This window comes from Triticum dicoccoides, chromosome 7A (assembly GCF_002162155.2).
Source record: "Triticum dicoccoides isolate Atlit2015 ecotype Zavitan chromosome 7A, WEW_v2.0, whole genome shotgun sequence".
Classification (NCBI taxonomy): Eukaryota; Viridiplantae; Streptophyta; class Magnoliopsida; order Poales; family Poaceae; genus Triticum; species Triticum dicoccoides.
In genome coordinates this window covers 162,298,598-162,322,184 of record NC_041392.1, presented here as the reverse complement: position 1 = coordinate 162,322,184, position 23,587 = coordinate 162,298,598, and positions in this window count along the sequence as shown.

The window sequence follows — 23,587 nt, the reverse complement described above, 5'->3', positions numbered from 1 at the left end:
GTGGAGGGCTGGATGAATAGTAGACGGTGGAGGGGTGCCCATGGAGGGGTGGTTGAACAGTAGCCGGTGGAGTAGCGCACGGTGGAGGCTGGATGAACAGGAGCCCATGGAGGCTGGAGGAGGTCGACGGTAGCCCGTGGAGGCTGGAGGAGGTTGACGGTGGAGATGAACAGTATCCCGTGGAGTCCCGTTTTGCGGTATGCCACACTCCTCCCGATGAACAGGACCCCCGTTTCGACTGTAGGAGGTCCATTTCGTCCGTTTTGCGGTACGCCACACCCCTCCCGATCAACATGACCCCCGTTTCGACTGTAGGAGGTCCATTTCGTCCGTTTTGCGGTACGCCACACCCCTCCCGATCAATAGGACCCCCGTTTTTAAGTAGGAGGTCTGTTTCCTCCGTTTTGCGGTACGCCAGACCCCTCCCGATCAACAGGACCCCGTTCCGAACATAGGAGGTCCGTTTCCTCCGTTGTGTGGTACGCCAGGCCTCGTTTCCATCGCCTGTTCCGTCCAAGCCCTCCTGATGAACACAACCACGCATTTCGTTCCGACCCAGTTGGTTGGCTCCCACGCGTTCCATTGCCTCCCGATGAACATGATGCATTCTGTTGCCTCCCCATGAACACGACGCATTCCGTTGCCTTCCCATGAACACGACGACGACGCTGTTTCTCTGTTCCGACCCAGCCATGTACACGAGCCCTGACCGTACGTATGCGCGAGTAGGCGTTCGAGACCCCGCCCGTATGTACACATACGTGGTCGTATTTTCTTTCTTGCACCCTGGCCATTGTACGTATGTGTACATGCTACGTGCGCGCCTCTACTACGAAACATACGCGCCTCTACTACCACACGTGTGCGCCTCTACATCCACCAGTATATATGTACGTACACGTTCGCGACCAGAATGACAACACTACATACGCTTCGACCAGGTGGGTCCTGACTATCAGGCACTTCCTTGCCTGCAAAGATGTACCTGGTGGGTCCAAGCAGTCAGGGGGGTGAATCTTTTTTTTTGCCCGGACGCACTTCCTTGCATGCGAAGATGTAGCTGGTGGGTCCCAGCAGTCAGGGGGGAATGTTTTTTCACGAAATACTGTGGCTTGTCCGGTGGGTCCTAGCTGTCAGGTGGAGGAATCATTATTTTCCGCGTAATAAGGAGGCACTTCCTTGCTGCGGCCGTGGACCCAGCTGCCAACCTCTCCACGTACAGTCCACGTCCGATGGAAGTCGTTTCTTGACCACGTTGACCATGCCGCGCCGAGAGCACCAGGGCGGTGGATGACGGTGAGGCCTAGGAAGGGGACGACGGGGAGCCGGGGAAGACGCGGCAGTGGAAGCCCGCGCGGAGAGGAGTACGAGGGTTCACTGGTTCGATTGCGGTGTGAGGATGTCGTTGCCGCAGCGCTTGGCCAGCGGTGGGAGTAGTAGGGGGCGGTGAGGCCTCCACGGCAGCACAGCCAGGCACGGGAGGCAGAGCATGCGGCACAACCAACGCTACTTTGGGCGGCTAGAGCAAGAAGACCAGAGGTTGAAGAAGCACTACGGCCGTTTGATGGACATCGTACGGTCACTGGAGCTAGAATCGTTCATACTGACTAAAGTTGACAAAGGCCCCCGTCCCAGTCAACTCAGTAGGCCCACAAGTCAGCCTCCCACCATGGTGGGTCCCAGCTAGCAGGGGGAGTATTCATTTTTTGTGCGTATAAGGAGGCACTTCCGGTGGGTCCGAGCTGACAGCGGGGGCAACGTTTTTTTTCGCGAAATACGCTGGCCCGTCCGGTGGGTCCCAGCAGTCAGGGGGGAAACGTTTTTTTCGTGAAATAAGGTGGCCCGTCCGGTGGGTCCCTGCTGTCAGGTGGAGGAATAATTATTTTGCGCGTAATGAGGAGGCACTTCCTTGCGGCCACCTAGACCTAGCTCTCAGCCTCTCCACGTACAGTACTCTTCCGATGGAAGTCGGTCGTTGACCACGTTGACCACGTCGTGCCGAGAGCACCAGGGCGGTGGTCTGGACGACGGCGAGGCCTAGGAAGGGGACGAGGCGGAGCCGGAGAAGACGCAACAGCGGAAGCCCGCGAGGAGAGGAGTACTAGGGTTCACTGGTGAGGCTGCGGTGTGAGGCTGCCGTCGCCGCAGAATAACATGGGGTGTGGGTGAGCAGAGGGATGGCCTGGCCAGCTGTGGGAGTAGTACGGGGCGGTGTGGCCTCCGCGGCATCACAGCCGGCCACGGGAGGCAGGAGCACGCGACACGACCGGCGCTGCTTTGGGCGGCTGGAACAAGAAGACCAGAGGATGAAGAAGCACTACGGCCGTTGGATGGACATCGTACGATCATTGCAGCTAGAATCGTTTATATTGACTAAGTTGACAAAGCCCTTGGTACACGTCAACTTAGTAGGCCCACTACTCAGATTTGGGAGAGAACATATAGCCCATTTGCGATTTGTAAGAATGGACAACCCATTTTTTTTATTCTAATGGAATTTACTATAGCCCATTTACAGTTTGTTAAAAGTACAGCCCAACTTCTAGCTAGGACAACGATTAATAATTTTAAACAACCGCTCAAAATAGAATTCAAAAAAAATTCCCACATTTTGATGGGATCCGAAATTATTTTGTCCGAAATTTCTAGTCAGGTTAAATATAATTTCAAAATAAAGTTGTATTACGTTAAAATCCAACGAAATATTGCGCGCGCAACAAGTAATGAAATTAAAATTTTCAAATTCCAAAAATAATATGTTTTTCAAACTAATTGCGTGTTTGGTGCATAGTAACTGTCTAGTTATTATAATTACATCTCATTTATTATTTCTTAAAGTCCATTTTCTTGTTAAGCCTAATGCATAACTCCTAGGAAAGTTTGCAGTCCAGCGGGGCGGAGAATAACAAGTTGACCCGGATATTGTGTACAACTGTCGGCCCAGTTGCATTGCTGATGTTGAAAAAAAAAGGCCTGTGTAGTATAGTACAACCTAACATGGTTACTCAGCCCACATTCAGCGACGCCGGAAAGGCCCAAAATTGGCTTTTGTACAACTTTTTGAAGTCACTGAGCTCAATTAATAACTTAAGAAAAAAGTTAGATTACAGTGGAACCTAATTAAAAGCTGTCACGAGCAAATAAATAATTCAACGGGTCCCACTTGTGCGTGTCCGCGTGTGTGTGTGCGTGTGTGTGTGTGAGAGAGAGAGAGAGAGAGAGATAGAGAGAGACACCCATCGGTCGATGGTCGTAAATACATCTTTCAGCCATATGCATTGCTGATGCTCATGAAAAACTTATATAGTTGACACAATCATATAGAACATCATAGCACACTGAACTGGCATACAAAAATTTCACGCAGGCGGCACAATCAGGATGGAAGTAGTGGATTGCTACGGGAAGGGCTATGTTGAAACCAACAAAGTCATACATAACTGTTCATCGTTTTTCTCAATGACGGGGAAATATCTTGAATGTTGTGCAAAGAAAACAGACAGACAACACAATAAGTTCTGCTAGCACATTAAGTTGACGTACAACCCTTTCTAAAAAAAGTTCAGGTACAAAATTAGAACAGGTCACAATCAAATGTACTAACATATCAGTGCTTCACACCCATAGCTCGGATTTAACTAGTATCTGACAAGATTCAGTTGTTACCTCAAATTAGAGCACATCGAGGCAGCCAGCCCTGCCTCTTCTCCAAAAGAAGCAGTGGCCTCCGCGTGCGATGGAGTAGGCCCTGTGCCATCCATCGTTCCGAGCAACACGGGAAAAGTCTGACGTTGACTCCTGTAATGGACATCGTCGATGGACCCTGGCACTAGCGGCGGCGGCAGGACTTCGATTGATGGATTGACCACTTCTTCGACATGCACGAACACTCGATACAGGTACATCCCTAATGTGGTCCGCGGCGGCCTTGGTGGTGACGAATAGTACAACCCCGGTTCCTGCACCGGTATCTCAACACCAATCACCTTCGGTATGGTGGACGACTTCTTCATCCATGCCATAACCGTCAGAGCCCAGCTGTCTGGAGGAACAAACATACTTACGAGCTCACCTCCAAGGTCGTTGATAAGCTCGTTCATGGACTCGTTATTCCAAGCACGTCGAGGCATGCCGTGGAAGGTAGGCTTTGTTAAAAACCACTACAAAAATACACTTAAGTGATGATACGTGTTTGTCACAGTAGGTCGCTTTTTTTGTCATGCATGTACATCCATGAAAAATTTATGACAGAATCAAGATAGTCATACCTGTGCTATCATAGAAGTGTTCCATGACATTACCAAAATTATCATCACGGAAGTGTCCACTTCCATGATGATAAATCAAGCGTCACAGAAGTGCTTTCGTCAAGGGTGACCGACATGTGGCATCCATCGTAACGGAACACCGTTAAGCTATCGAGTCAGGTTTTGGATCCGATAACCCGTTAATAGCCCCGACCAATGGGGATTTTCCACGTGTAAAATCATCATTCGCTGGAGGAAACACGTGTCGGCTCATCGTTGGTACAGATGTCAACCACTCATTGGACGGAAGGCGTCTATGATACATCGACACGTGGCACGGTCCAACAGAGGCCCATTCCTATGAAAAGGCTGGCCCGTTTGACTTGGTCAAAAGGTGGCGGGCCGGCCCATGGAAAGCCTGTTAACGGCATGTTCGCATATAGCCCATTTACAGCCCGCTAACCCAAGGCCCGTTACGCCCTATCCGAATTAGGCCTAGTAGCGTCATCTGGGCCATCCAATATGATTCCAGCCCATTTTCACTTCTCACCCATGTATGGCCCATGACGTCGTTCGGCCCATATGAGGCCCTATGTAACTCTTGGACTATTAACGGCCCGTGGTGAAACTGTCCCGTAATGAACAGTGTAGCACTTTACACCCATTAACGGCCTGTGGTGAAACTGGCCTGTAATGAACAGTGTATCACTTTATACCCATTAACGGCCCGTTATTCTGTTGGGCCGTTTCCAGCCCATGTTATCTTTCGGCCTTCTCAGAGCCCATTTATTCTTGGGCTCATTTCTAGCATTCGTTTACTTACGGCGCGTTACTGTCATTTTCTGCTTGTGGGCGAAATTCAGCCCGTGGTTACAGTCGGCCCGTTTGTGGTCCGTTAATACGTTGGGCCGTTTTCATAGCGTCATCAAATACGGCCTATTAACGATGGCCCGTTACAGTCGGCCCATGAACGGACGATTCCCACTCTAGCCCGTTTACAGCCATAATGCGGCCTGTTATTGGCCCATGTTTGGCTAATCGATCATACGGCCCTGATAAGGCCCATTGATGATACGGCCCGTAGAAGGCCCATTGTTTCTACGGCCCGTAGAAGGGCCACTGTTTCTATGGCCCGTAGGAGGCCCAGTGTCACTACAGTAAATATTAGCCCATGGTTATTGTGGCCTAGTTTTAAAAAATAGGTTATTGCAGCCACTAGTTAACTGCGGAAAAAGAACTGCAATGACTACAAGCAAACAAATAAACAAGACAACAAGGAAATAAATAAGCAAGCAACTAACGCTAGGCTATCACGGCTATTACACATATTACATCCACTGGGCATCAAAGTTCTCCACCAGTGCAAATATAGGGAACAAAGCAGCATATCATATACACTAGCTATCAAAATTGGCCACCAGTGCAAATAAACGCGGCAATAAAACAAGAGCATACCCGAAACAACTTCAGAAGAGCTCAAGAAACGTTATCCTGGGTATCCACCATGCTGGCAATAAGCTTAGCAAGATGATTAGCTTTGTCCTGTTTGGCGCTAAAATCCTCCAACGCTTGTTGTTGCACCAGAAAGTATGCATCTGAATGCTCCAGGGACTTTCGCAGTCCTTCCGCTTCTTGTCGCAGCACATCTGATCGATGTCTTTTAGCTTGTAGTTGAGACTCAAGAAACTGAAGTGATTCAGACATTGAGTTTGAATAGCTTGTGCAAGCGGTAGTGGCCAGTAACTCCAACACTAAACCAAGACAGGATGTGTCACTATCCTGAACCTTATCTGCATTACTTCCTTTTCCATTGCTTAGTAAGGCACTCTTCCCCAATATTCTGTCTGCATTCTAAAAGAAGAAACAAGCAGACACATAACAAGTTTAGCATGTACTAGTATATGAAACTCATTTCGGTGAACCAGTTCATTAGTAAGGTGGACAGGATTAAACTACCATGTCTTCTATTGCCAAGTACTAGTACATAATAAAAGCATCAAACAAACATATATCTATGTCCTATGGTGTCGGTGTACTAGAATAGGGGTACCCTAGTACCCCGAACTTGTGCACGGGCAGTTGCAGCACCCCGCGGCAAGGCTTGCCGGGCGAACGCCAAGATCCTTCGTGGTTCCCTTGGAGCCATTCAGGAACAAAGTATTTAAGCTCAGGAGACAAGGCCCCGGCAAGAGGAGCCTGCCGAGAAGGCCAACCAAGGCACTCCAAGGAACTTGCCGCGGTGCGCCACGCGCTCCGGCAAGGCAACAAGGCCCCGGCAAGAGAAGCTTGCCGGGAAGACCAACCAAGGTACCTCAAGGCCCGGTGAGCGACAAGCATCCGAACCCGACAAGATAACAGCAGCGGCAAGGCACTTGCCGCGGCAGGCGGCCACTCTGTGCCCACGCTCCAGCGCATCCACCAACATGTCGCTCTGGGGGCCTCTGCAGGCGCGCGTGGCGGGAGGCTGTGCAGCCAGCGGTGCGCAGTGGCATGCGAAGCTGACAAGATCGCCATCATGGCGAACGGTGGCGCCCCTAACGGTCCTTTTCTGCACTGTTTGGGCGACTCAGACGGGCATTTAATGCCCTTGTCCCCTGCCGTCAGGGTTAGGTAGGGTGCACTGTACAAGTAACTGTACCAACCACCTCGCTTTTTACATTTGTACCCTTCTCTGCATTGCCACCTGTCGGTGACCCCTTTAGCGTATAAAAGGAGGCCCATGCGCAGCGTAGGGGAGGTTCGGCCGGTTCGACTGGTTCGGAACCCAGAAACACACTACGCTCTCTCTGGAGCAAGAACAGAAGATAATCAAACAAGCAGCAGTAGGAGTGTTATCTCTCCGGAGAGCTCCGAAGCTGGGTAAACTGCTCGTGTGCTTCGCCTCGATCTGCTCTTCGTGTGATCTTCGCCCCCCGCCAAACCGAAAGGGGCTCGGTCCGCCGGCCCCATAGGTGTTCGTGGATTAGTTTCCCCGACATCTTTGGCGCGCCAGGTAGGGGGCGTCGAGATTGTGTGAACCTGATCCGGCGTTCACACGAGCCAGATCTTCATTCCCTTCATCAACATGCCACCAAAGAAGAAGACTTCGGCTGCAGCCGCTCCGTCCACGTCACTTCCGCCACCGTTGGAGCAAATGAGTGGTGGAATGGACGCCGGCGGAAGAATGGACGTCGACGAGGAAGCTTATGATGCTGCCAGGTCCAAGGACAAGGCTGCACAAACCTCGGCGACTATACATGTTCCGCGCCACTCTCAGGAGGCGCAAGACCAACAGCATCATGGCACTCGCAGTGCCATACGCCTGATAGGCCAAGACCAAGCTGGTGGATCTCGGGGCGCTCAAGACCAGCATGCACGCCAGCGTGCTGGCGCGAGCGGGGCACGGTCGCCTGGACGGGATACTTCTCCTTCTAACATAGTTAGAAGTCCGAGCACGTCCCGCTCCTCGCGCCGTCCGCCACTGCCACCCACCACTCCAGCAGAAGCTTTGGCGCGGGCTCAACTGCTCCTAGATTACCCTCCGACGTCGGACAAGATCGACGAATGGAGGGCCACCATTCAGAGTCTCATCGGCTACGCCAACGGTGACACTCCACGGCGGCCGAGCGCGTCGCCGCCGCGGTAGGGTTGCCGGGCGCGAGCCGGTGGCGACGAAATGGGTGGAGGTGCAACTACCATGCAATCACCACCCCGAAGGCCAAGATCGCCGACTCGCCGGATCCACCTCGACAGCGACTCCACCGCATCGTCGGATCCACGAGCTCGTCGCGATCAGCGCCAAGTTCTTCATGATCGACAACAAGAAGACGCTCGAACTCGCATCGAGCGGCGAAGAGAAGCACGACATCAATCCGACAAGCGCGCTGGGCCCTCTGTTGACATGCATGCGCCAGGGGAACCAGGCGATCGGCCGTACGCGGTAGGTTGCCCTGCGTTCACTCGTGAGCTGCAGCAAGTCTAGTGGCCCAGCACGAAGAACTTCAAGCCAGACGTACCGGAGAAGTACGACGGCAAGACGCATCCGTCGGAGTTCCTCAGCATCTACACCATTGCGGTGCAGGCTGCCGGGAGACGGGATGACAAGATCCTTGCCAACTACTTCCCGCTGGTGCTCAAGCCCAACGTCAGATCCTGGCTCATGCACTTGCCGGACAACTCCATATCCTCTTGGGCTGATCTGTGCCATCAGTTTGTTGGCGCCTTCACAGGCCGACACAAGCCTCATGGCCAGGAGAGTGATCTTCACCTGCTCGCCCAGAAGGAAGGAGAGCCCCTACGCAACTACATTCAGAGATTCAGCAGTGTGCAGCCCAACATCCCAGACGTCCACCCTACCGCGGTGATCAGCGCGTTCAATCAGAACGTGCGGAACCGCAGGATGCGGGAGGAAATGGCGATGCACAAGATCAAGGACGTTAGTGAGTTATATGCACTGGCCGACAAGTGTGCATGTGCTGAGGAAGGGAGGAGACTCCCCGGAGAGAATGTAGGAGCGGGAGGATCTGACAGTGAAGATGCTGCCCCGGCAAGGAAAAACAGGCGGCGGAACAACAGGAAGAGGAAAGGCAAAGAGGTGCTAGTTGTTGAGCAGTCCGGCAACGGTGGTGGCGCCAAGAAAGCCAAAGCGGGTGACTCCGGCAAGGAGGTTGCCACGGAGGTGGCGGTCGCCGACAAGCAGGACGGCACCAACAAGCAGTATTGCAAGATCCACCGCACCAAGGGCCATGATCTCCAGAGCGGCAAGAAAGTCGAGCAGCTTGTTGAGCAACAGAAATCTGAATACGAGCGGGGCGACAAGGAGAAGGCCCAGGAAGGTGCTGGGGGATCCGGCAAGAAACGTCCCGGCCGAGGAGGACGCCGCGGCAAGGCCAAGCAGCGGCAAGGAGACAGACCTCCTCGTGGCCGCGACAAGGATGAAGATGACGACGACGATGAAGACATGGATGACGAGGACACTGATGAGCAGGAGTTCCAGAAAGCCACAGAGGTCCTGTGCATTGACGGTGGTGCTTCTCTGCATACCTCGCACCGTCAGCTCAAGCAGTGGGTGCGGGAAGTTAATGCAGCAGAACCACCCGTCGAGTCATGCAAGCCTCTGAAATGGTCCAGCACGCCTATCATCTTTGATATTGAGGACCACCCTGATCGCATAACTGCGGTCGGGTGCTTGCCGATGTTGGTTTCACCAACAATCTGCAACCTCAAGGTCACTAAGATGCTAGTTGACAGCGGGGCCGGCTTGAACCTGATCTCCTCCGCGGTGCTCCAGAAACTCCAAATCCCTGACAGCGAGCTCAAAGAGACCCGTACATTTCAAGGAATCAACCCGGAAAGGAGCAAGCCGAAGGGAAAGATCACGTTGCCGGTAACATTTGGCAGCGAGCTGAACTTCAGGACTGAGAGGGTCACGTTTGATGTTGCTGACTTTCCATTACCTTACAATGGAATCCTTGGCCATCCAGCACTCGCCAAGTTCATGGCAGCCTCTCACTATGCGTACAACATACTAAAAATGCCAGGCCCAATAAGTGTCATCTCTGTCCCTGGCGACAAGAAGGATGCTCTTATCTGTGCCGACAAGATCTACCGGGAAGCAGCAGCCGCAGCAGAACGCAAAACACATGCCACTGAAGCTCCCGGGGGGAAGAAGAAGACCAAGTCCGGCAAGAGCTCTGATGCCCACTCCGGCAAGCGCACCTCTTCGGAGTGCTGCGCTACCGTCGAGGACGCACCATCGAGCTCCACCGGCAAGTGTAAGAAGGCAATGGCAGCTCCACCTGAGACCAAGAAGGTGTCCTCCAAGGAGGACGGCACTGGTGGTACCTTCACCATCAGCGCCACTCTTGACCCCAAATAGGAAAGTGCGCTCGTTGCTTTCCTGCGGGCGAATGTCGACGTGTTTGCGTGGCAACCGTCTATATCCCCGGTGTTCCCAGGAAAGTAATTGAGCACCACCTTGCCGTCTGTCCTCATGCGCGGCCCGTCAAGCAGAAAGTCAGGAAACAGGCAGTGGAGCACCAAGAATTCATCGCAGAAGAAATCAAGAAGTTGGAAGCAGCAGGCCTTGTCGGAGGAGTGCTCCATCCCACGTGGTTGGCCAATCCTATTGTCGTGCGCAAGGCTAACGGGAAATGGAGGCTTTGTATTGACTTCACTGATGTTAATAAAGCTTGTCCCAAAGACCCATTTCCCTTGCTGCGCATTGACCAAATTGTTGACTCCACAGCCGGATGTGATTTGCTTTCATTTCTTGATGCATACTCAGGATACCATCAGATCTTCATGGCAGAAGAGGATGAAGAGAAAACCGCATTTATCACCCCGTGTGGCACGTACTGCTTCGTACGGATGCCTTTCGGTTTGAAGAATGCTGGTTCAACATTCGCAAGGGTAGTCCACCACGCTTTTGAGCCGCAGATGCGCAGAAACGTGGAAGCCTACATGGATGACATAGTGGTCAAGAGCAAGAACAGGGCGACCCTGATTCAAGATTTAGACGAGACATTTGCAAATCTGCGCAAGATCAACCTCAAGCTTAACCCCGAGAAGTGCGTGTTTGGAGTCCCTTCCGGCAAGCTTCTCGGGTTCTTCGTGTCTCAGCGGGGAATTGAAGCCAATCCCGACAAGATCAAGTCCATTGAGCAGATCGAAGCACCAAAGCGCGTCAAGGATGTACGAAGGCTTGCCGGTTGCGTGGCTGCTCTCAGCAGGTTTATCTCTAGATCTGCTGAGCGCGCCCTGCCATTTTTCAAAATTTTGAAAAAGGCAGGTCCAATAAAATGGACTCCGGAGGCGGAGGCTGCGCTGCAGGACTTGAAGAGATACATGTCCTCCACTCCAACACTTGTCGCACCTAAGCCGCAAGAGAAGTTGCTGCTGTATATAGCGGCAACCAATCAAGTGGTTAGTGCTGCGTTAGTGGCGGAGAGGGAGGCAAATGATGAGCCAGCAACCACGGCAGATGCATCTAGCGACAAGCAGGGGGCTTCGCTGACAAGCTCTGGTCCCGACAGAGATGGATCTGCGCAGGAGCATGATAAGATGCAGAAGAGAATGGTGCAGTGTCCAGTTTACTTTGTCAGTTCCCTTCCACAGCGGGCTAGATCAAGGTACTCTGGTGTGCAGAAGTTGCTTTTCGGCCTCCTCATGGCCTCGAGAAAGCTGTGCCATTACTTCCAAGCACATGAGATCACAGTCGTCACTCGCTTTCCGCTGAAGAGGATACTGCAAAATCCAGAAGCGACAGGCAGGATTGTCGACTGGGCGCTGGAACTGTCAAGCTCTGGCCTCAAGTTTGAGAGCACTTCAACTATCCAAAGCAGAGCATTGGCAGAGTTCATAGCAGAATGGACGCCAACACCAGATGAAGAAATTCCAGAGACGAGCATCCCCGTCAAAGAGGCAAGCAAAGAGTGGCTGATGTACTTTGATGGTGCCTTCTCGCTGCAAGGCGCCGGTGCGGGCGTGCTGCTTGTCGCGCCCACCGGAGAGCACCTCAAGTACGTAGTCCAGATGCACTTTCCCAAGGAGAAAGCAACCAACAATACTGCAGAGTATGAAGGATTGCTTGCCGGTCTCAGAATCACAGCAGACCTTGGGATCAAGAAGCTCCTTGTCAGGGGTGACTCACAGCTTGTCATCCGCCAAGTGAACAAGAACTACCAGAGTCCATTGATGGAAGCATATGTTGATGAAGTGAGGAAGCTAGAAGAGCACTTTGACGGCCTATAGATGGAGCATATCCCAAGAGCTCAGAATGGCATTGCCGATGGCCTATCAAAGTGCGCCGCACTAAAGTTACCTGTGGAACCAGGGATCTTTGTGCACAAGTTGACTCAACCATCCGTAACACCATCAACTGGACAAAGCAAGAAGAGGAAGTTGGTTTCTGGTGACTGCTTTTCGGCAGAGCTCCCCGAAGCCGCCGCCAAGAAAGTCCCCAAGATCAACACCAAGGATGCTGAGGGGCAGTCTGCTTCGGCAAGCCTTATGGTTTGTTCCGTTGAAGCAGACACTCCCGACAAGTTTTGCTCCGGCAAGCTTGCTGGGGAACATCAAGCTCCGGCAGGGCCGCAAGTCCTTGCCGTAGAAGCGGATGTTCCCACAGCAGCAGATGTGCCTTTAGTCCTTGTTGTCGAGCCACAAGCTCCAGCATGGGCACAGCAGATTGTCCATTTCCTTCAGACAGGAGAACTTCCCAAAGAGCAAGAAGAAGCGGAAAAAGTAGCCCGGCAGTCAAGTATGTACCAGTTTGTCGATAGCATACTGTACAGAAGAAGACTCAACGGTGTGAAATTGAAGTGTATTTGCCGGGAAGATGGACAAAAGCTGTTGGTAGAGATACATGGAGGCGTATGTGGCCACCACATTGGCGCAAGAGCACTCTCCGGCAAAGCTTTTCGGCAAGGTTTCTTTTGGCCGACAGCCCTCCAGGATGCAACTGCACAAGTAACCAAGTGTGAAGCGTGCCAGTTCCACTCCAAACAGATACACCAGCCAGCTCAAGCTCTCCAGACGATCCCTTTATCCTGGCCATTTTCGGTCTGGGGGCTCGATATCCTCGGCCCTTTCCCCCGAGCTGTCGGGGGCTTTGAGTACTTGTACGTCGCAATCGACAAGTTCACAAAGTGGCCGGAAGTGCAGCAAGTGAGGAAGGTGACAGCACAGTCAGCAGTCAAGTTCTTCAGGTCAATTGTTTGCCGTTTCGGGATCCCTAACAGGATCATCACCGACAACGGCACGTAATTTACGAGCCGCACCTTCATGCAGTACGTCCAAGACCTTGGCGCCAAGGTCTGCTTCGCTTCTGTTGCTCATCCGAGAAGCAACGGTCAAGCAGAGAGGGCAAATGCTGAAGTGTTGCGCGGGCTCAAGACCAGAACTTTCGATAGGCTGCGCAAGTGCGGAAGAAACTGGATCGAGGAGCTGCCGGTGGTTCTTTGGTCGATCAGAACGACGCCAAATCGAGCCACTGGCCAGATGCCTTTCGCTCTAGTCTATGGAGCAGAGGCAGTTCTCCCCACGGAACTCGTATACGGATCGCCTCGAGTGCTCGCTTATGATGAGCTTGAGCAAGAACAGCTGCGACAAGACGACGCGCTGCTCCTTGAGGAAGATCGTCTTCAGGCTACTGTACGAGCTGCTCGATACCAGCAAGCTTTGCGCCGCTACCATAGCCGCAAAGTTAAGGCCAGAAGCTTCGAGGAAGGCGACCTTGTTCTTCGGCGCGTTCAGTCCGCTAAGAATTCCAACAAGTTGACGCCGAAGTGGGAAGGCCCTTATCGGGTGAAACGAGTCACTAGGCCCGGCGTTGTCCACCTTGAGACCGAAGATGGCATTCCGGTGAGCAACTCCTGGAACATAGAACATCTTCATAGTTTTTCCCGTAGGGCGCGGTTGCCGGAACCCGTTCCGGCAACCACCTTTTGTACAAGTCTTGTCGCTGTTGCATATAATCCTTTGTACAAAGCCGGGCACAGATCCCGTGCATAAATAAAACCCCATGTGCTCCGCAAAACTTGTCCATTTCATGCATTAGATTCTTTCTTGCATGCGTTATCTGACACTTTGTGCAGCACCTACATCCGGTAAGCAATAACGAGCCGAAGGGCTCCATATCATTATTTTCTCTTCTTTCTTCTTTTCAACAAAGGAAAAGAAGGTTCCCTCGCACACAAGTTTGCCGGGGGGGGGGAAGGAGAAGATTGTGGTATGGACCAGGCGTCGCTCAAGCAAAGTTTTGCCTTGCCGGGAAGCAAACGACAGAAAAGCTAAGTTGCCAAAGTTTGAGCAATCCGTTTTTTAAATTTTTGAGTTATCTTCCTCGAACGACCCTGCTTTGTATGGAAAACCTGTGCGCGGAGGAACCAACTCGTGGCTAGTTGCACCCTTACTTTGTTTCGAGTCCGCTCAACAACTTAAGTGTGTTACATCTAGTCGCGACAAGGTTTCTTGTCGGAAGCAGCGCCGCCAGCAGGCTGCTGACGTTCCGCACTCAGCGCTCGTGGCTCGGGTGCCTGCGCCGACAAGTTCCCTAGAAGCGTCTAAAAACATACAAAGGAAGGAATCTAGTAGAGGAAATAACATAGCAATTGATAACAGAAATGAAGTTATATTACAAGATAACTTGTCGCAGCTCTAACAGACTGTTTTCATAACATGATTAGCAGTGACAAGGGAAAAGAAGAAATGGGCGGCCTAGTCTACGCGATCGCCCTCGACCCTCTTGATCTCGCTCTCCTTGTCCACAATGGGTGCGACAAGGGCCTTGAGTGCGTCCCGATCGGCGTCTGGCGGCAAGGACTTGAGGACGTTGGTGAAGCTGAGGCCTGGATTGCGGAAGGCCACCTTCATCAGCACCTTCTGGAGAACCCCGGCGCAGATTTTGCGCGACTCATCGGCCAGCTGCTTTGGGATCCTCTCCCGGAGCCGCTGGAGTGCCGTCGCCACGCCCTTGAAGAACAGGCTGAGCTTGGCGCTGGGTTGGAGATTCTCATCGGAGGGATACCCAAAGTCCTCCATCCCCAGCTGCGCCAGCTCCTCGTCGATGACTGCGGCAATATTCACCAGACCCTCGGTCCAGTGCTCCACAGTATCTCTGAATGAGTTCTGGGTAACTGCGATGCTCTCCAGCAGCGCCTTGTCAGCCTTGACCTTCTCTGACAAGGTCTTCTCCCGCTCCTTGGCATCGTCCAGCGTCTGCGTCAGCATGGCCAGCTTCAACTCCAGGTCTGCATTAGAATCCTTAGCGGCGCTGAGCTCCTTGCCCCTCTCAGCGAGAAGACCTTGCAGCTCACCGTGGGCGGCAGCATCCTTCTCATGCTCACGCTTGAGCGCGGTAAGCTCCTCACCGCTCTTCCCGATGTTGGCCTCCAGCTGCGCCACCTTCTCCTCCAGCTCTTTCTTGGCGGCCTCTGCGATTGCGGCAGCGTCCTTTGCTTCCTTGAGCGCCCCGCCAAGTGCTTGCTCGCGCTCGGCGAGCTCCTCCTCGTAGCTGTCGAGGTTGGCCTTCCGCTGCACCAATTCGCCTTCTTGCGTGGACTGCTTCTCGGCGGCCAGCCTTTGTTCCTCCTCAGCTTCGGCCTTCTCGAGAAGGAAGGCCGTGCGCTCCTCGGCAAGTCGCTCCCGCTCCTGTGCCAGGGACCGGAGAGCTTCTTGATTGTGGCCCCGGAGCTCCTCCGCGCGCTTCTCCATATCAACTCCCGCCTTCGCGACAAGCGCTTCCCGGGAAGCCAGCTTGGCTTGCCGTGTGCGGTAGAGTGACAGCAGCTTCCGCAGCAGCTGCTCCTCCTCAGGCTCGCCACTGCTGCTGCTAGGCGCGTCGACCAACGACAGTCCAGCGGAGGCGAGCACCTCCTCATCGAAAGTTTCCCCCTCGACCGGCGCCCTGGAGCTCGACGCCCAGGGTAGCTTGATGAAGATATCGTCGCCGGCCTTCAAGTAGGCGCCGGGCTGGGGCTCCTCGGAGCCCGGCTCTGCAGCAGCGGCAGAGGGATCGGCGGTCGGCGCAGCGCCTGGCGCTCCTGCGGCCTCAGGGTCGTCAGTGCGATCGCCCGACCCCTCGCCGGCTTCTGCGGTGGCAGCCTTGGCGGCCTACTCGCCGGCGGTCTCATCAGCACCGGCCCCTTCTTCGTTGGCGGCGGTATCGTTAGTGCTGCCATGCGCGCCTTCCTCGCCGGCGCCCTCTATCTCCATTGGCTCAGCAGCAGATGGGTCTGAAGAACGAAGAAGGGAGAAAAATCAATCAAAAATCCAAGAGAAGAAAATCAGAAGAAGAAGAACCCAAGGGAAAGTTTTTGGACAAGTGAATTACCTGTGCCAAGACCTGCAGTTGCGGTCTCGGCCGCCGCAGGATCGACGGTACTGCCCCTTGCCAGAGAGTTCTCCCTTGCCAGAGAGCGCTCCCTTGCCGGGGACTCCTCCCTTGGCGGCGTAGTCGAAGCAGATGGCACTTCGGGACCAGCTTCCGAGCGCTCTTGATATGGCTGCTCTGCTCCTACACAAATCAAAAAGCAAGATATCAACAAAGGAAAAAGCACTCATGCGCGCCTGACAGCAGAAAGCTAACTATGAACTTACGCTGGGGGCTGCGCTGGGGGCTGCTTTGAGGAGTGGTTGCCGGGTCCGTCAAGGTGGTCTCGGACCCACCCCCTGCTGACACGGTGGGGTCATCTTCGATGACAATCACCACGGCCTTGGCCCTCTTCGTCGCTCTCTGGGCCAGCGTCCTAAAAAGAGAGGAGTTCAGATTGAAGCAAGTCAGATACAAGATAAAAACAGCAAGATTGAAGAACTACAAGAGCACCAAAGAAACTTACTCTTCTTCCTCCTCGTCGGAGCTGAGCGCGGAAAGATCGAAGTCCGGCTCCCCTCCGGTGCGACGAGGCGGAGGAGTAGGATCCCTTGCCCGCTTGGCGGGGGCGGTGGCGGTGGCCCGGGAAGATCCCGCTCCAGTTGCCGCTGCTGCGTGAGGCGCTCCCGCGGCAACATTGCTTGCCGCGGTAGAGCGTGTCGCACGGCTCGGCGGCTGTTGACCCGGCTGCCGCCCCGCTACGTCCGCAGCCCTGCGAAGACGCCTTCTTGGCGGGACCGGGGGCTTCGCCTGCGGCAAGCTTTCTGAAGGCTCGGGCTCCTCCTCGCCGGCCTCGCTCGGCTCAGCTTCAGGGCCGGCAGGCTCTTCCTCGCCAATGAACTCCGCGCGCTCAGCGAGGTTTGCCGCCTCTGCCGCCTCCGCCTCCTCCACAGTGAACCCGAACGCACCCGCGGCAGCTGCGGCCGCAACCTGTTCCGCCCTAGTGGCGATGCGCTGCATCTCCTCGTCGGTGGTGTCACGGGTGAGGCTCTTCTGCTCGTCAGCGCGGACCGGCACTTCTTCCAAGTTGTCGAAGAACGCTTGCACGACGTCATCCGCAGGCTCTTGCCAAGTTGGAACGATTCCGTGTAAATCGCACAACGGCATCATGGCACAGATCCGGTCAAGCGAAGAATTATTGCACAATGGAACGACGCCCCTCGCCAGCGTGAATGGGTGCTGGGGATCGCGTTTGAACAACTCTAGGAGCATTGCATCCAGCTCCAAGACGGTGAAGTTGTAGTTGAGGCCCGGCCGCAGCCTCATGCTGTCCGCCGAGTTCTTGAATTCCCAGGCGGGCCTCCCCCTCTCCTGCAGGGGGGCGAAGCGGCGGCTGAGGAAATCTGCGCCTATAGCGCCTACAGTGAGCCCGGCAAGCCTGAGGCGAAGGATCCTAGTAATGGCGATCTTCCGCCTCTCGTCTTCCGGGGCCACGTTGCTCCAGTCATTGCCGCGCACTATTGGAGCTTGGCGCACGGTGGTGAAGGGCTGCGGATTCTCCTCGACGATCCAGCACCACTCCGCTCTCCACTCCTCCCACTTGCTGCGGAGCTCACCCTCCAAGTATGCCTCCTTCTTGCCGACTCTCGAGATCCAGGCGATCCCTCCGGCAAGCGGCTCTCCTCTCTCTACCCGAGGCATGAAGAAGTGGCGGAAAAGGGCAACATTGGGGTGGACTCCGACAAAGTTTTCGCACAAATGTGCGAAACCTGCCATGGTCAGAACGGCGTTGGGGGTGAAATCAAGGAGGCGGAGGCCGTAGGTGTTCATGATATCGCAGAAGAACTCTGAGAAGGGCGGGCAGAGCCCGCAATAGAAGAACAGCGTGAAGAATGGGTACCCGTTTGGAGCCAGTTCCGAAGCAGCGGCCGGGAGTACCCTCGTGCGCGGATGCGCACGCGTCTCCATCGCCCAAAAGAGGTAGAAGTACTCCCTCGGCTCCTTCGCGTTGAGCTGGGGGGAGAAGATCGCCCGCTCCTTCCGCAGCGCCGTGAGCCGCTGCGCCTCGGCCGGCTTCATGCCCTTTCCCTTGTCGGCTTTCGGAGCCATGGCAGAGGTGGTGGGGGAGGTCGACGGCGTTGGTGATGCTGGTGGCAATGAGGGGCGGAGCGCTGCTCTCTCGGCTTCGAGAAGAAGGGGGGGGAGCAGCGGAGGTTCGTGAAGATGGAGTAGTAGAAACCAGCAAGGGGGAACGAACTGCCCCTGTTTCCTCTGCTTATAAAGAGGGTCGGGGCGGACGTTTCGCCCTTCCGAATAAAGAACCACCCACGATCTCTCCCATGACGCCGCATTCAACGCGTGCCGTTAGGGGAGAGCGCGGTGGTTACGGAGCGAGATTCGGCGTGGCCCAGTCCGCGTGTGCCCGTGCCCTGTCTTGGGCCTGGCCCAACAGCGCTCGGCACCGTGTCTGGCCCAGGCCCGGGGGCTCCTGTCGGTGTACTAGAATAGGGGTACCCTAGTACCCCGAACTTGTGCACGGGTAGTTGCAGCACCCCGCGGCAAGGCTTGCCGAGCAAACGCCAAGATCCTCCGTGGTTCCCTTGGAGCCATTCAGGAACAAAGTATTTAAGCTCAGGAGACAAGGCCCCGGCAAGAGGAGCTTCCCGGGAAGACCAACCAAGGTACCTCGAGGCCCGGTGAGCGACAAGCTTCCGGACCCGACAAGATAACAGCAGCGGCAAGTCGCTTGCCGCGGCAGGCGGCCACTCTGTGCCCACGCTCCAGCGCATCCACCAACGTGTCGCTCTGGGGGACTCTCCAGGCGCGCGTGGCAGGAGGCTGTGCAGCCAGCGGTGTGCAGTGGCATGCGAAGCTGACAAGATCGCCATCGTGGCGAACGGTGGCGCCCCTAACGGTCCTTTTCTGCACTATTTGGGCGACTCAGACGGGCATTTAATGCCCTTGTCCCCTGCCGTCAGGGTTAGGTAGGGTGCACTATACAAGTAACTGTACCAACCACCTCGCTTTTTACATTTGTACCCTTCTCTGCGTTGCCACCTGTCGGTGACCCCTTTAGCGTATAATAGGAGGCCCATGCGCAGCGTAGGGGAGGTTCGGCCGGTTCGACTGGTTCGGAACCCAGAAAAACACTACGCTCTCTCTGGAGCAAGAACACAAGATAATCAAACAAGCAGCAGTAGGAGTGTTATCTCTCCGGAGAGCTCCGAAGCTGGGTAAACTGCTCGTGTGCTTCGCCTCGATCTGCTCTTCGTGTGATCTCCGCCCCCCGCCGAACCGAAAGGGGCTCGGTCCGCCGGCCCCATAGGTGTTCGTGGATCAGTTTCCCTGACATATGGTAGCAATGGAATCTTAAATTAGAACAGTTGTTCTTCAGGTTTAGGCACTTGTACTACATGAACAGAGTACATTAAGACGCAAGAATATAATACCTAAAAATAGAAAATGATCTCATAGACCTTACCACATTCTTGGTTCGGGACCAGTACCAAGCAAGGCGTTCCCAGTCATCGTCCAGTAAATGTGTCTCAGGAGAACGTAAGGGAATTTGATGAGTTTGTTTGCCAGTGAAGTATGTTTTCTTCAGCTAATTCTGATACTGCCACCAAGCATTCTTGAAGATAGCAGAGGTATTAGCATAGGTTACCTCATCCTGAGTTTCCAAATCGGTCCTTTTCTATAGAGAAAAATGGGAAAATTTGTTGTATTATAACCGTCATGGAGGTAGGATGTATGGGACGAAGCAAAGTAATTGCCATGAATAACATTACTTACACATAACTCCTGGACAAACACCTGCAACTGGCATTTTCCTTCATCTTCAGTATAATATTTCCAAGATGGGAAGATACGCACATATGATTTAACAACATCAAATGCGATAGATGCTAAACTACGACTAGCTGGTTGTGCTTCCTCCACAGGAATAGGCGTACTAACTGGTGGAGTTGGGGTTCGCCGTGATAGTACTGGCCCTATGGGCACTGGAGCTGCCTTACTAACTGCTCTTGTTTGGGAGCTCTGTGGTGGAGATGGTGTTGTGTCAACAGGAACTGGGTTACTATCGGCTGGGGTTGGGGTTAGATTGGGTAAAGCTGGTTCTCTGTCCATCGTAGTAGGGGTACAATCTGCGAGAGTTTGGGTTATGTGTGGTAGGGCTGGTTCTTGTGCATGTACAATCGGGGTGCTATCTCCACCAAGAGGTAGCACTATTTTATTTGAAGACCGTGTTTTTCGTCCGCTAGATACTGGCATCACCCGCTCCAATTCAAATGGCTGATAAACAGGAAACATAGTTGAATGTACAGACATTGTATGAGAGACAGATGCAATAGATAGTGTGGAAAAAAGAGGGCATGAAATAGTTGACATGTATATTGTTTAACTAAAATGGATAACATGACATAATTTCACATATATGATGTCTATCTAAACTGGATAGCATAGCATAACATAATTCAAAGATATGATGAATAACTAAACAGGATCGCATGACATAATTCACCTACGTGTTATCTAAGTAATTAGGATCGCATCATTTAATTCACATATGTGATTTATATGCTAAACGGAGGGCATTCGATATGATGTCTGAACTAAAAACATGGTGTTGAATATTGTGTATATGATGTCTAAACTATGCAATGCAAGACACCGTATGCATGATATGACAAGTATAACCGTGCCTAGTGAGAGCATACACCTCAGTGGGGAATATGACTGGTCATCTGTCTCTGAATCCATCTCTGAGGAGCTATCGGGACCCAACAAGAGATCTGCTTCGACAGGTAGCACTGTCTGCTCTGAAGGCCTTGTTTTCACTCCAGAATTTTCCATCTCCCACCCAAATGGCTGATTCACAGGAAGAGTAGTTTAATGTACAAACATTGTCGACAAATGGAAATGTAATGAAGAAAAGGATGGGCAAGATATCATTCAAATATATGATGCCTGGTTAAACAGGATGGCATTGCACATTTCACATATATTATGGCTGGCTAAAAGACATGGGACTGCATAATGCCCATATATGATATAGAAACTAAACAGGTGGCATTACAGAACATGTCTAAACTAAGAAGATGACATATATGATGTTAAAAGTAGGCACTGCAAGGCAACATATGCATGATATGACTAACATCATCATGCCAAGGTAGAGCAAACACCTTGGGGGGTAAATAGGAGTGGTCAGCGGCATCCTAATCCACCTCAGAACAGATATCTTCCTCTGGATTACAATCTGGAGAGGGGTGGGGAGGGTTTTCCATTGAACCCACCATGGAGCAATGTCTGCATGACATTGTATTGCCATGCAAAACTCTTCTCTTTTTCTCTACATGTTCAGCAAGACTGTGTACAATATCTGACATGCATACGAAAAAAATATGGTGAGATTATGTAAGGAGAGCATGCAGAAATTTAGAGTGATGGTAACAACCAGTGGATCGATGTTTTTCCGTTGAACCAAAATAGCCCTAATGGATCGACTTGAATGTATAGTAATAAGTGATGCAACAAGTGTACAACCTCTTTGCCATAGCCATGTCGACCTCAGCATCATTGGGTTGGTCCCTGAAGCAGTTGAGATAGAGGTGGTTGTCGGAGGTGTGGAGGAAGATCTGAGGAATCTGTAGACTGTGTCCAGGGCACTGCTCTGTTGTGACGGATCGTTCTGTCGTTGTAGCAGCTCCGGTGAGCCGTAAGACGTCAAGGCTGAAGCAGCACAAGACAAACATCATCAATCTCAAGTGGGATTCTAATAGCATCTCCAATAGATGATGTAAAATGGATGTAAAATTAACATCACCAAAAACCACCTGACTACAACAGATGAGGTAAAAACTGTTGACTCTGAACTTAACTGTCGAAACTGAAATTTACTGTGGAATCAGAATGCTACTATCGAAACTGAACGCAATGGTAGCAGAGAGGCACTTGCCATGTAGTTTAGGGAGGGCCTGCAGTTCATCTTCAACCTGCACCCCCCTGAGCCGCCAGCGACCACCGGCCGAACCGCCGGCCCCAGCACCGCCTCGTCGCCCCGAAACAACTCACCACCGCCGCCCCGGCCAGCCCTCTAGGCCCCCCGCCCCCACCCTGAACCCTAAGATAGATAGTGGGGTACCTCTCCGGCGATCCCCCGTCCCCACTGCGGGTGGTTCTTCCTTAACTCCGGCGAGCCCCCCAACCCCTGAAAATCGACTGACCCAAAAGTCGATTCTGTTGAATGAAGTGTGGCTTAATCGGAGCGGAGCAGCAGCACAAGCGAGGGGGAGAGCAGCAGCTGGGCGAGCGAGCGATCGAGCGAGAGATGGAGTAGCAGTAGCAGATCCGGCTGGTATAGACGCCGTTGCCGAAGGGGCCTCGCACTGGGGGAGAGCCTCCATGGAGATGTTGCCCGCGGCGCCGGCTTCAAGGTAGCTGCTCCATGGGGGTGCGGGATGGAGCACCGTCGGCGCCGGGAGGACAAGTTAAGGAGAAGGTGCGATGCGATGAGTGTACAACCTCTTTGGTGGCGCCGAGTAGGCCTCGGCTTCGTCCGAGGAGTCGATGAGGATGCTGCGGTTCCGGTGGAGCAGGTTAAGGCGGCGCTGTGGGGATGGAGCAGCCGCGATAGACCAGGCGATCGTCGGAGTAGCTCCTTAGAGGTGGAGGACAGGGCGGCTGAACTGGCGGGACTGTGAGATGGACGACGGATCCTCATCCGGCGAGGTGGACAAGGGACGTCGCGCTGTTGTGTTGGACGATGTCGTCGGGGAAAAGGCTCCAGCTGGGCAGCGGTGACATAGCGGACGGAGGAGGGTGGGGTTTCGTGGCTGGAGCGGAGAGGTTATGGCGGCCTGGGATTTCGAATGGCGAAAAGGGGGCGATGGGAGGGGGTGAAGCATGACTTAGGAACGTGCTTGTCCAAAATGTAGGTTGTGTTACAAAAGTACCCCCCACCGATTTGAACTAGCGGCCCTTTCGGCTTAGGGTTAGAAGGGGGATTTCGTGTGTCGGGATTTGGCAGCTGGAGGGAGTTTTCGCGCACATTGTAATTTCGGGATAGCAAGGCGCGGGTTGTGAAGGCGCCAGTTTTGGGAGCACGATATCTGAATTTTCGGGATATAATAAGATGCGGGTTGAATTTTAGGGACAAGCCTAACGTGTAGTAATATTGTACTTGTACGTACCAAATCAATTCGCACTTCCCTCAACCAGAAGGAAAACGAAAAAATAAAACTATTCACACCACACAAAGAGAGAGTCTTGCCCCGTTTTACTATACAAATGATATTCAAAGCTACTCCCTCATTCCATCTATATAGGGCCTAATGCGTTTTTCGATGCTAACATTGAACAAATATTAGAGCAATGATATATGACAAAGCACACCGTTAAATTCGTCTGTGAAAGGTTCTTTCAATGATATAATTTTCACATTGTGCATCAGCTTTGACGATGATCCACTGTGAGCTGAGTTGTCTCCAGCTAAAGAAGGCACTGGTGTAAAGATAGGCGAGTCCGCGATCGAACAAGGCAATTAGCT